The sequence below is a fragment of the Taudactylus pleione genome, unplaced genomic scaffold (assembly GCF_031769625.1).
Source record: "Taudactylus pleione unplaced genomic scaffold, aTauple2 ptg001597l, whole genome shotgun sequence".
NCBI lineage: Eukaryota > Metazoa > Chordata > Amphibia > Anura > Myobatrachidae > Taudactylus > Taudactylus pleione.
The window spans coordinates 1549925-1563036 of NW_028285994.1; the positions used below are offsets into that span (position 1 = coordinate 1549925).

Genomic DNA, 13112 nt, shown 5'->3' on the forward strand with positions numbered 1-13112 from the left:
GAGTCCACAGACCAGCTGTTGGCGGAAGAAAGATGCCAGAACCCAACGGAAGAGGATACGCTAGATTGGTGCGGGCACCTGGAGACACACCAATCAGAAGGTACCTGATCTTGTCTGAGCACTCAAACTGAGCAGGCTTGGGCCTGGTCACTCTCTGGAAGGCAGATGACTTGGAACACTCGGAGCTATGTTTTGCTTTTTTTCTTCTTCTCTGTTGGAGCTGGGGCCAGTAGGAGGCCATCTTCTCTAGGCCCTTTGTGGGGGCCCACTTCTCCAATGTTACCACAGCAGTAGCAGCACCTGAAGTGCACAGGAATGGTTGTGTAACACCAATGCTAATTCCAGACACCTGTCTGAGTCTACAATTTGTTCCTGGCTTCCATCATCCCTCCACCCATGGCCTGGACTCTGAAAAAGAAAGAAAGCCTTCAACGCAGCCCAAGCTTTCAGCCGGCCACAGTAAGAGAGCCACCATTCCATGTCACCGAGCAGACGAGCGCTGTCCCGATGAAGGCTTTCTCTAGCCCTTCCCATTCTGTGATAGACGTCGCCGATGCCAGCCATTGCCCAAGTCACGAAAGCAAGCAAGAAAGCCAGCGCTTACCTACTAAGGGCCTGTGAGAAAGCAGGCTGAAGGGAAAGCTGCCCGCTTAGTCATCCAGGTGTGATTGCCTTGCCGCTGTAGGGCGCTAGGGGCCAGACATCTGTGAAGATAGAAGAACGTGTTTGAGATGCTGCTGATTAGTAAAATGAATGAGAGAAGTAAGCCAAAGTAAGGCAGGTTGTGAGAGTATGTTTGTGTGGGCAATAAGGAGGAAAAAAAGAGGGAGTAAAAAAGGCTTAAAGAGGCAGCAGCAGCAGCAGGAAGATGTGGCTAGACGAGAGGGTTGGAGGGAGAGAGCCCAGTGCTGTGATGCAGACAGCAAGCAACGTGTGGAAGGTAGTGAATAGCAAGGAGCAGCTGGGCTGGAGAGGTGGATCCTGGCTGCTGCTGGTGACAAGTAGAAAAGGAGCAAGTGAGAGTCTGGTCTCTGCCTACGGCCACACCACCCTGAACACGCCCGATCTCGTCTGATCTCGGAAGCTAAGCAGGGTCAGGCCTGGTTAGTACTTGGATGGGAGACCGCCTGGGAATACCAGGTGCTGTAGGCTTTTGCTTTTTTACTCTGCAACCAGCAGGGGTCGCTCTTCACAGCTTCTCAATCTTCTTCACTTTTTCAAATGCACACTTCTCTCTTTCTTTTACTCACTCACTCACTCACTCACTCACTCACTCACTCACTCATTCATGCCTTTATTCACTTATTTATGACTGCTGCACATCCAGCTCTTTCCAAAACTACACTCAAACTTCACCATTATGTCACCTACTTCTTTTTTCATGCATACAACCCAAAGCATCTAGCACTCTCTCAGCAGCAGCAACCCCATTCCCAACATGGCTGACAGGGCACACACAACTAGGCCGCACTTAGCAGCGCCTTACGTCCCACCTAGGGTTTCCGGCGCAGTCATTTCTCAGCAGATGCTGCAACGGACTGTGCACTATAAGGGTCACCCACCGCACACGTTATACGGCCTCCTCACACCCTTTCCAAGTGTCTGACCTCAAAGTGATGGTCTACATTGCTGGACACCATATTATCCAGTATCAGGTCAGTGCCATAAGTCTGGAGCCATAACCAAAATGCATCTGTTGTTTGGCTGCAATGTCATAGTGAATCCTGCATGTCTGCACTTTTTTTTACTACACGGCCACGCAGCAAACATAGGAACTGGCTGCAGCGCAAGATGTTCACCTGCGGTGACCTTAACGGCATCAGCTGGTTGGCTAAAGGTTGATGCGAGTTCGGTATGTTTTGTCGACAGTAACAATGTTGACAGTCATTATATAGACACCGTAATGTCGACAAGAACAACATATTGACAGACAAAATGTCCTCATGCTCAGAATGTTGACAACCACAATGTTGACACTAACAAAAGGCCGACATGTTCAAATTGTGGACAGCCAAAATGTTGACAGGTGCATAATGTTGACACCCAATTCCAGACCTTAACCCTAAGATTTCTATTGTGGACATTTTGACGGTGTCGTTATTTCATACGGCAGCATTTTAGCTGTGTCGACAGTTCATGTGTTGTCATTTAGACTGCGCCAGCATTTTGCAGGTGTTGACATGTGGGGTGTGGACATTTTAGCCATATTGACATGATGGTATTGACCTTTTGACTGTCAAGATTGCGATTTCCCACATGATGACAACATCCCAGGTTGATGGTCCCTGGTGAGTCCACAGACCAGCTGTTGGCGGAAGAAAGATGCCAGAACCCAACGGAAGAGGATACGCTAGATTGGTGCGGGCACCTGGAGACACACCAATCAGAAGGTACCTGATCTTGTCTGAGCACTCAAACTGAGCAGGCTTGGGCCTGGTCACTCTCTGGAAGGCAGATGACTTGGAACACTCGGAGCTATGTTTTGCTTTTTTTCTTCTTCTCTGTTGGAGCTGGGGCCAGTAGGAGGCCATCTTCTCTAGGCCCTTTGTGGGGGCCCACTTCTCCAATGTTACCACAGCAGTAGCAGCACCTGAAGTGCACAGGAATGGTTGTGTAACACCAATGCTAATTCCAGACACCTGTCTGAGTCTACAATTTGTTCCTGGCTTCCATCATCCCTCCACCCATGGCCTGGACTCTGAAAAAGAAAGAAAGCCTTCAACGCAGCCCAAGCTTTCAGCCGGCCACAGTAAGAGAGCCACCATTCCATGTCACCGAGCAGACGAGCGCTGTCCCGATGAAGGCTTTCTCTAGCCCTTCCCATTCTGTGATAGACGTCGCCGATGCCAGCCATTGCCCAAGTCACGAAAGCAAGCAAGAAAGCCAGCGCTTACCTACTAAGGGCCTGTGAGAAAGCAGGCTGAAGGGAAAGCTGCCCGCTTAGTCATCCAGGTGTGATTGCCTTGCCGCTGTAGGGCGCTAGGGGCCAGACATCTGTGAAGATAGAAGAACGTGTTTGAGATGCTGCTGATTAGTAAAATGAATGAGAGAAGTAAGCCAAAGTAAGGCCGGTTGTGAGAGTATGTTTGTGTGGGCAATAAGGAGGAAAAAATGAGGGAGTAAAAATGGCTTAAAGAGGCAGCAGCAGCAGCAGGAAGATGTGGCTAGACGAGAGGGTTGGAGGGAGAGAGCCCAGTGCTGTGATGCAGACAGCAAGCAACGTGTGGAAGGTAGTGAATAGCAAGGAGCAGCTGGGCTGGAGAGGTGGATCCTGGCTGCTGCTGGTGACAAGTAGAAAAGGAGCAAGTGAGAGTCTGGTCTCTGCCTACGGCCACACCACCCTGAACACGCCCGATCTCGTCTGATCTCGGAAGCTAAGCAGGGTCAGGCCTGGTTAGTACTTGGATGGGAGACCGCCTGGGAATACCAGGTGCTGTAGGCTTTTGCTTTTTTACTCTGCAACCAGCAGGGGTCGCTCTTCACAGCTTCTCAATCTTCTTCACTTTTTCAAATGCACACTTCTCTCTTTCTTTTACTCACTCACTCACTCACTCACTCACTCACTCATTCATGCCTTTATTCACTTATTTATGACTGCTGCACATCCAGCTCTTTCCAAAACTACACTCAAACTTCACCATTATGTCACCTACTTCTTTTTTCATGCATACAACCCAAAGCATCTAGCACTCTCTCAGCAGCAGCAACCCCATTCCCAACATGGCTGACAGGGCACACACAACTAGGCCGCACTTAGCAGCGCCTTACGTCCCACCTAGGGTTTCCGGCGCAGTCATTTCTCAGCAGATGCTGCAACGGACTGTGCACTATAAGGGTCACCCACCGCACACGTTATACGGCCTCCTCACACCCTTTCCAAGTGTCTGACCTCAAAGTGATGGTCTACATTGCTGGACACCATATTATCCAGTATCAGGTCAGTGCCATAAGTCTGGAGCCATAACCAAAATGCATCTGTTGTTTGGCTGCAATGTCATAGTGAATCCTGCATGTCTGCACTTTTTTTTACTACACGGCCACGCAGCAAACATAGGAACTGGCTGCAGCGCAAGATGTTCACCTGCGGTGACCTTAACGGCATCAGCTGGTTGGCTAAAGGTTGATGCGAGTTCGGTATGTTTTGTCGACAGTAACAATGTTGACAGTCATTATATAGACACCGTAATGTCGACAAGAACAACATATTGACAGACAAAATGTCCTCATGCTCAGAATGTTGACAACCACAATGTTGACACTAACAAAAGGCCGACATGTTCAAATTGTGGACAGCCAAAATGTTGACAGGTGCATAATGTTGACACCCAATTCCAGACCTTAACCCTAAGATTTCTATTGTGGACATTTTGACGGTGTCGTTATTTCATACGGCAGCATTTTAGCTGTGTCGACAGTTCATGTGTTGTCATTTAGACTGCGCCAGCATTTTGCAGGTGTTGACATGTGGGGTGTGGACATTTTAGCCATATTGACATGATGGTATTGACCTTTTGACTGTCAAGATTGCGATTTCCCACATGATGACAACATCCCAGGTTGATGGTCCCTGGTGAGTCCACAGACCAGCTGTTGGCGGAAGAAAGATGCCAGAACCCAACGGAAGAGGATACGCTAGATTGGTGCGGGCACCTGGAGACACACCAATCAGAAGGTACCTGATCTTGTCTGAGCACTCAAACTGAGCAGGCTTGGGCCTGGTCACTCTCTGGAAGGCAGATGACTTGGAACACTCGGAGCTATGTTTTGCTTTTTTTCTTCTTCTCTGTTGGAGCTGGGGCCAGTAGGAGGCCATCTTCTCTAGGCCCTTTGTGGGGGCCCACTTCTCCAATGTTACCACAGCAGTAGCAGCACCTGAAGTGCACAGGAATGGTTGTGTAACACCAATGCTAATTCCAGACACCTGTCTGAGTCTACAATTTGTTCCTGGCTTCCATCATCCCTCCACCCATGGCCTGGACTCTGAAAAAGAAAGAAAGCCTTCAACGCAGCCCAAGCTTTCAGCCGGCCACAGTAAGAGAGCCACCATTCCATGTCACCGAGCAGACGAGCGCTGTCCCGATGAAGGCTTTCTCTAGCCCTTCCCATTCTGTGATAGACGTCGCCGATGCCAGCCATTGCCCAAGTCACGAAAGCAAGCAAGAAAGCCAGCGCTTACCTACTAAGGGCCTGTGAGAAAGCAGGCTGAAGGGAAAGCTGCCCGCTTAGTCATCCAGGTGTGATTGCCTTGCCGCTGTAGGGCGCTAGGGGCCAGACATCTGTGAAGATAGAAGAACGTGTTTGAGATGCTGCTGATTAGTAAAATGAATGAGAGAAGTAAGCCAAAGTAAGGCCGGTTGTGAGAGTATGTTTGTGTGGGCAATAAGGAGGAAAAAATGAGGGAGTAAAAAAGGCTTAAAGAGGCAGCAGCAGCAGCAGGAAGATGTGGCTAGACGAGAGGGTTGGAGGGAGAGAGCCCAGTGCTGTGATGCAGACAGCAAGCAACGTGTGGAAGGTAGTGAATAGCAAGGAGCAGCTGGGCTGGAGAGGTGGATCCTGGCTGCTGCTGGTGACAAGTAGAAAAGGAGCAAGTGAGAGTCTGGTCTCTGCCTACGGCCACACCACCCTGAACACGCCCGATCTCGTCTGATCTCGGAAGCTAAGCAGGGTCAGGCCTGGTTAGTACTTGGATGGGAGACCGCCTGGGAATACCAGGTGCTGTAGGCTTTTGCTTTTTTACTCTGCAACCAGCAGGGGTCGCTCTTCACAGCTTCTCAATCTTCTTCACTTTTTCAAATGCACACTTCTCTCTTTCTTTTACTCACTCACTCACTCACTCACTCATTCATGCCTTTATTCACTTATTTATGACTGCTGCACATCCAGCTCTTTCCAAAACTACACTCAAACTTCACCATTATGTCACCTACTTCTTTTTTCATGCATACAACCCAAAGCATCTAGCACTCTCTCAGCAGCAGCAACCCCATTCCCAACATGGCTGACAGGGCACAAACAACTAGGCCGCACTTAGCAGCGCCTTACGTCCCACCTAGGGTTTCCGGCGCAGTCATTTCTCAGCAGATGCTGCAACGGACTGTGCACTATAAGGGTCACCCACCGCACACGTTATACGGCCTCCTCACACCCTTTCCAAGTGTCTGACCTCAAAGTGATGGTCTACATTGCTGGACACCATATTATCCAGTATCAGGTCAGTGCCATAAGTCTGGAGCCATAACCAAAATGCATCTGTTGTTTGGCTGCAATGTCATAGTGAATCCTGCATGTCTGCACTTTTTTTTACTACACGGCCACGCAGCAAACATAGGAACTGGCTGCAGCGCAAGATGTTCACCTGCGGTGACCTTAACGGCATCAGCTGGTTGGCTAAAGGTTGATGCGAGTTCGGTATGTTTTGTCGACAGTAACAATGTTGACAGTCATTATATAGACACCGTAATGTCGACAAGAACAACATATTGACAGACAAAATGTCCTCATGCTCAGAATGTTGACAACCACAATGTTGACACTAACAAAAGGCCGACATGTTCAAATTGTGGACAGCCAAAATGTTGACAGGTGCATAATGTTGACACCCAATTCCAGACCTTAACCCTAAGATTTCTATTGTGGACATTTTGACGGTGTCGTTATTTCATACGGCAGCATTTTAGCTGTGTCGACAGTTCATGTGTTGTCATTTAGACTGCGCCAGCATTTTGCAGGTGTTGACATGTGGGGTGTGGACATTTTAGCCATATTGACATGATGGTATTGACCTTTTGACTGTCAAGATTGCGATTTCCCACATGATGACAACATCCCAGGTTGATGGTCCCTGGTGAGTCCACAGACCAGCTGTTGGCGGAAGAAAGATGCCAGAACCCAACGGAAGAGGATACGCTAGATTGGTGCGGGCACCTGGAGACACACCAATCAGAAGGTACCTGATCTTGTCTGAGCACTCAAACTGAGCAGGCTTGGGCCTGGTCACTCTCTGGAAGGCAGATGACTTGGAACACTCGGAGCTATGTTTTGCTTTTTTTCTTCTTCTCTGTTGGAGCTGGGGCCAGTAGGAGGCCATCTTCTCTAGGCCCTTTGTGGGGGCCCACTTCTCCAATGTTACCACAGCAGTAGCAGCACCTGAAGTGCACAGGAATGGTTGTGTAACACCAATGCTAATTCCAGACACCTGTCTGAGTCTACAATTTGTTCCTGGCTTCCATCATCCCTCCACCCATGGCCTGGACTCTGAAAAAGAAAGAAAGCCTTCAACGCAGCCCAAGCTTTCAGCCGGCCACAGTAAGAGAGCCACCATTCCATGTCACCGAGCAGACGAGCGCTGTCCCGATGAAGGCTTTCTCTAGCCCTTCCCATTCTGTGATAGACGTCGCCGATGCCAGCCATTGCCCAAGTCACGAAAGCAAGCAAGAAAGCCAGCGCTTACCTACTAAGGGCCTGTGAGAAAGCAGGCTGAAGGGAAAGCTGCCCGCTTAGTCATCCAGGTGTGATTGCCTTGCCGCTGTAGGGCGCTAGGGGCCAGACATCTGTGAAGATAGAAGAACGTGTTTGAGATGCTGCTGATTAGTAAAATGAATGAGAGAAGTAAGCCAAAGTAAGGCCGGTTGTGAGAGTATGTTTGTGTGGGCAATAAGGAGGAAAAAATGAGGGAGTAAAAAAGGCTTAAAGAGGCAGCAGCAGCAGCAGGAAGATGTGGCTAGACGAGAGGGTTGGAGGGAGAGAGCCCAGTGCTGTGATGCAGACAGCAAGCAACGTGTGGAAGGTAGTGAATAGCAAGGAGCAGCTGGGCTGGAGAGGTGGATCCTGGCTGCTGCTGGTGACAAGTAGAAAAGGAGCAAGTGAGAGTCTGGTCTCTGCCTACGGCCACACCACCCTGAACACGCCCGATCTCGTCTGATCTCGGAAGCTAAGCAGGGTCAGGCCTGGTTAGTACTTGGATGGGAGACCGCCTGGGAATACCAGGTGCTGTAGGCTTTTGCTTTTTTACTCTGCAACCAGCAGGGGTCGCTCTTCACAGCTTCTCAATCTTCTTCACTTTTTCAAATGCACACTTCTCTCTTTCTTTTACTCACTCACTCACTCACTCACTCACTCATTCATGCCTTTATTCACTTATTTATGACTGCTGCACATCCAGCTCTTTCCAAAACTACACTCAAACTTCACCATTATGTCACCTACTTCTTTTTTCATGCATACAACCCAAAGCATCTAGCACTCTCTCAGCAGCAGCAACCCCATTCCCAACATGGCTGACAGGGCACACACAACTAGGCCGCACTTAGCAGCGCCTTACGTCCCACCTAGGGTTTCCGGCGCAGTCATTTCTCAGCAGATGCTGCAACGGACTGTGCACTATAAGGGTCACCCACCGCACACGTTATACGGCCTCCTCACACCCTTTCCAAGTGTCTGACCTCAAAGTGATGGTCTACATTGCTGGACACCATATTATCCAGTATCAGGTCAGTGCCATAAGTCTGGAGCCATAACCAAAATGCATCTGTTGTTTGGCTGCAATGTCATAGTGAATCCTGCATGTCTGCACTTTTTTTTACTACACGGCCACGCAGCAAACATAGGAACTGGCTGCAGCGCAAGATGTTCACCTGCGGTGACCTTAACGGCATCAGCTGGTTGGCTAAAGGTTGATGCGAGTTCGGTATGTTTTGTCGACAGTAACAATGTTGACAGTCATTATATAGACACCGTAATGTCGACAAGAACAACATATTGACAGACAAAATGTCCTCATGCTCAGAATGTTGACAACCACAATGTTGACACTAACAAAAGGCCGACATGTTCAAATTGTGGACAGCCAAAATGTTGACAGGTGCATAATGTTGACACCCAATTCCAGACCTTAACCCTAAGATTTCTATTGTGGACATTTTGACGGTGTCGTTATTTCATACGGCAGCATTTTAGCTGTGTCGACAGTTCATGTGTTGTCATTTAGACTGCGCCAGCATTTTGCAGGTGTTGACATGTGGGGTGTGGACATTTTAGCCATATTGACATGATGGTATTGACCTTTTGACTGTCAAGATTGCGATTTCCCACATGATGACAACATCCCAGGTTGATGGTCCCTGGTGAGTCCACAGACCAGCTGTTGGCGGAAGAAAGATGCCAGAACCCAACGGAAGAGGATACGCTAGATTGGTGCGGGCACCTGGACACACACCAATCAGAAGGTACCTGATCTTGTCTGAGCACTCAAACTGAGCAGGCTTGGGCCTGGTCACTCTCTGGAAGGCAGATGACTTGGAACACTCGGAGCTATGTTTTGCTTTTTTTCTTCTTCTCTGTTGGAGCTGGGGCCAGTAGGAGGCCATCTTCTCTAGGCCCTTTGTGGGGGCCCACTTCTCCAATGTTACCACAGCAGTAGCAGCACCTGAAGTGCACAGGAATGGTTGTGTAACACCAATGCTAATTCCAGACACCTGTCTGAGTCTACAATTTGTTCCTGGCTTCCATCATCCCTCCACCCATGGCCTGGACTCTGAAAAAGAAAGAAAGCCTTCAACGCAGCCCAAGCTTTCAGCCGGCCACAGTAAGAGAGCCACCATTCCATGTCACCGAGCAGACGAGCGCTGTCCCGAAGAAGGCTTTCTCTAGCCCTTCCCATTCTGTGATAGACGTCGCCGATGCCAGCCATTGCCCAAGTCACGAAAGCAAGCAAGAAAGCCAGCGCTTACCTACTAAGGGCCTGTGAGAAAGCAGGCTGAAGGGAAAGCTGCCCGCTTAGTCATCCAGGTGTGATTGCCTTGCCGCTGTAGGGCGCTAGGGGCCAGACATCTGTGAAGATAGAAGAACGTGTTTGAGATGCTGCTGATTAGTAAAATGAATGAGAGAAGTAAGCCAAAGTAAGGCAGGTTGTGAGAGTATGTTTGTGTTGGGCAATAAGGAGGAAAAAAAGAGGGAGTAAAAAAGGCTTAAAGAGGCAGCAGCAGCAGTAGCAAGATGTGGCTAGACGAGAGGGTTGGAGGGAGAGAGCCCAGTGCTGTGATGCAGACAGCAAGCAACGTGTGGAAGGTAGTAAATAGCAAGGAGCAGCTGGGCTGGAGAGGTGGATCCTGGCTGCTGCTGGTGACAAGTAGAAAAGGAGCAAGTGAGAGTATGGTCTCTGCCTACGGCCACACCACCCTGAACACGCCCGATCTCGTCTGATCTCGGAAGCTAAGCAGGGTCAGGCCTGGTTAGTACTTGGATGGGAGACCGCCTGGGAATACCAGGTGCTGTAGGCTTTTGCTTTTTTACGCTGCAACCAGCAGGGGTCGCTCTTCACAGCTTCTCAATCTTCTTCACTTTTTCAAATGCACACTTCTCTCTTTCTTTTACTCACTCACTCACTCACTCATTCACTCACTCACTCACTCACTCACTCATTCATGCCTTTATTCACTTATTTATGACTGCTGCACATCCAGCTCTTTCCAAAACTACACTCAAACTTCACCATTATGTCACCTACTTCTTTTTTCATGCATACAACCCAAAGCATCTAGCACTCTCTCAGCAGCAGCAACCCCATTCCCAACATGGCTGACAGGGCACACACAACTAGGCCGCACTTAGCAGCGCCTTACGTCCCACCTAGGGTTTCCGGCGCAGTCATTTCTCAGCAGATGCTGCAACGGACTGTGCACTATAAGGGTCACCCACCGCACACGTTATACGGCCTCCTCACACCCTTTCCAAGTGTCTGACCTCAAAGTGATGGTCTACATTGCTGGACACCATATTATCCAGTATCAGGTCAGTGCCATAAGTCTGGAGCCATAACCAAAATGCATCTGTTGTTTGGCTGCAATGTCATAGTGAATCCTGCATGTCTGCACTTTTTTTTACTACATGGCCACGCAGCAAACATAGGAACTGGCTGCAGCGCAAGATGTTCACCTGCGGTGACCTTAACGGCATCAGCTGGTTGGCTAAAGGTTGATGCGAGTTCGGTATGTTTTGTCGACAGTAACAATGTTGACAGTCATTATATAGACACCGTAATGTCGACAAGAACAACATATTGACAGACAAAATGTCCTCATGCTCAGAATGTTGACAACCACAATGTTGACACTAACAAAAGGCCGACATGTTCAAATTGTGGACAGCCAAAATGTTGACAGGTGCATAATGTTGACACCCAATTCCAGACCTTAACCCTAAGATTTCTATTGTGGACATTTTGACGGTGTCGTTATTTCATACGGCAGCATTTTAGCTGTGTCGACAGTTCATGTGTTGTCATTTAGACTGCGCCAGCATTTTGCAGGTGTTGACATGTGGGGTGTGGACATTTTAGCCATATTGACATGATGGTATTGACCTTTTGACTGTCAAGATTGCGATTTCCCACATGATGACAACATCCCAGGTTGATGGTCCCTGGTGAGTCCACAGACCAGCTGTTGGCGGAAGAAAGATGCCAGAACCCAACGGAAGAGGATACGCTAGATTGGTGCGGGCACCTGGAGACACACCAATCAGAAGGTACCTGATCTTGTCTGAGCACTCAAACTGAGCAGGCTTGGGCCTGGTCACTCTCTGGAAGGCAGATGACTTGGAACACTCGGAGCTATGTTTTGCTTTTTTTCTTCTTCTCTGTTGGAGCTGGGGCCAGTAGGAGGCCATCTTCTCTAGGCCCTTTGTGGGGGCCCACTTCTCCAATGTTACCACAGCAGTAGCAGCACCTGAAGTGCACAGGAATGGTTGTGTAACACCAATGCTAATTCCAGACACCTGTCTGAGTCTACAATTTGTTCCTGGCTTCCATCATCCCTCCACCCATGGCCTGGACTCTGAAAAAGAAAGAAAGCCTTCAACGCAGCCCAAGCTTTCAGCCGGCCACAGTAAGAGAGCCACCATTCCATGTCACCGAGCAGACGAGCGCTGTCCCGATGAAGGCTTTCTCTAGCCCTTCCCATTCTGTGATAGACGTCGCCGATGCCAGCCATTGCCCAAGTCACGAAAGCAAGCAAGAAAGCCAGCGCTTACCTACTAAGGGCCTGTGAGAAAGCAGGCTGAAGGGAAAGCTGCCCGCTTAGTCATCCAGGTGTGATTGCCTTGCCGCTGTAGGGCGCTAGGGGCCAGACATCTGTGAAGATAGAAGAACGTGTTTGAGATGCTGCTGATTAGTAAAATGAATGAGAGAAGTAAGCCAAAGTAAGGCCGGTTGTGAGAGTATGTTTGTGTGGGCAATAAGGAGGAAAAAATGAGGGAGTAAAAAAGGCTTAAAGAGGCAGCAGCAGCAGCAGGAAGATGTGGCTAGACGAGAGGGTTGGAGGGAGAGAGCCCAGTGCTGTGATGCAGACAGCAAGCAACGTGTGGAAGGTAGTGAATAGCAAGGAGCAGCTGGGCTGGAGAGGTGGATCCTGGCTGCTGCTGGTGACAAGTAGAAAAGGAGCAAGTGAGAGTCTGGTCTCTGCCTACGGCCACACCACCCTGAACACGCCCGATCTCGTCTGATCTCGGAAGCTAAGCAGGGTCAGGCCTGGTTAGTACTTGGATGGGAGACCGCCTGGGAATACCAGGTGCTGTAGGCTTTTGCTTTTTTACTCTGCAACCAGCAGGGGTCGCTCTTCACAGCTTCTCAATCTTCTTCACTTTTTCAAATGCACACTTCTCTCTTTCTTTTACTCACTCACTCACTCACTCACTCACTCATTCATGCCTTTATTCACTTATTTATGACTGCTGCACATCCAGCTCTTTCCAAAACTACACTCAAACTTCACCATTATGTCACCTACTTCTTTTTTCATGCATACAACCCAAAGCATCTAGCACTCTCTCAGCAGCAGCAACCCCATTCCCAACATGGCTGACAGGGCACACACAACTAGGCCGCACTTAGCAGCGCCTTACGTCCCACCTAGGGTTTCCGGCGCAGTCATTTCTCAGCAGATGCTGCAACGGACTGTGCACTATAAGGGTCACCCACCGCACACGTTATACGGCCTCCTCACACCCTTTCCAAGTGTCTGACCTCAAAGTGATGGTCTACATTGCTGGACACCATATTATCCAGTATCAGGTCAGTGCCATAAGTCTGGAGCCATAACCAAAATGCATCTGTTGTT

At 49.3% G+C, this 13112-nt stretch overlaps 6 non-coding genes across 6 annotated transcripts; all 6 read left to right on the forward strand.

The window, feature by feature from the left end:
• Window positions 1-1033: 1033 nt before the first annotated feature.
• On the forward strand, window positions 1034-1152 carry LOC148442220 (5S ribosomal RNA). The gene has a single exon (XR_015875897.1). It is a non-coding gene; the product is annotated as a 5S ribosomal RNA (ribosomal RNA).
• Window positions 1153-3323: 2171 nt separating this feature from the next.
• LOC148442221 (5S ribosomal RNA) lies at window positions 3324-3442 on the forward strand. The gene has a single exon (XR_015875898.1). It is a non-coding gene; the product is annotated as a 5S ribosomal RNA (ribosomal RNA).
• Window positions 3443-5605: 2163 nt separating this feature from the next.
• Window positions 5606-5724, forward strand: LOC148442222 (5S ribosomal RNA). Its single transcript, XR_015875899.1, has one exon. It is a non-coding gene; the product is annotated as a 5S ribosomal RNA (ribosomal RNA).
• A 2155-nt stretch (window positions 5725-7879) lies between these two features.
• LOC148442223 (5S ribosomal RNA) lies at window positions 7880-7998 on the forward strand. The gene has a single exon (XR_015875900.1). It is a non-coding gene; the product is annotated as a 5S ribosomal RNA (ribosomal RNA).
• Window positions 7999-10158: 2160 nt separating this feature from the next.
• LOC148442224 (5S ribosomal RNA) lies at window positions 10159-10277 on the forward strand. Its single transcript, XR_015875901.1, has one exon. It is a non-coding gene; the product is annotated as a 5S ribosomal RNA (ribosomal RNA).
• Window positions 10278-12456: 2179 nt separating this feature from the next.
• Window positions 12457-12575, forward strand: LOC148442225 (5S ribosomal RNA). The gene has a single exon (XR_015875903.1). It is a non-coding gene; the product is annotated as a 5S ribosomal RNA (ribosomal RNA).
• Window positions 12576-13112: the final 537 nt, after the last annotated feature.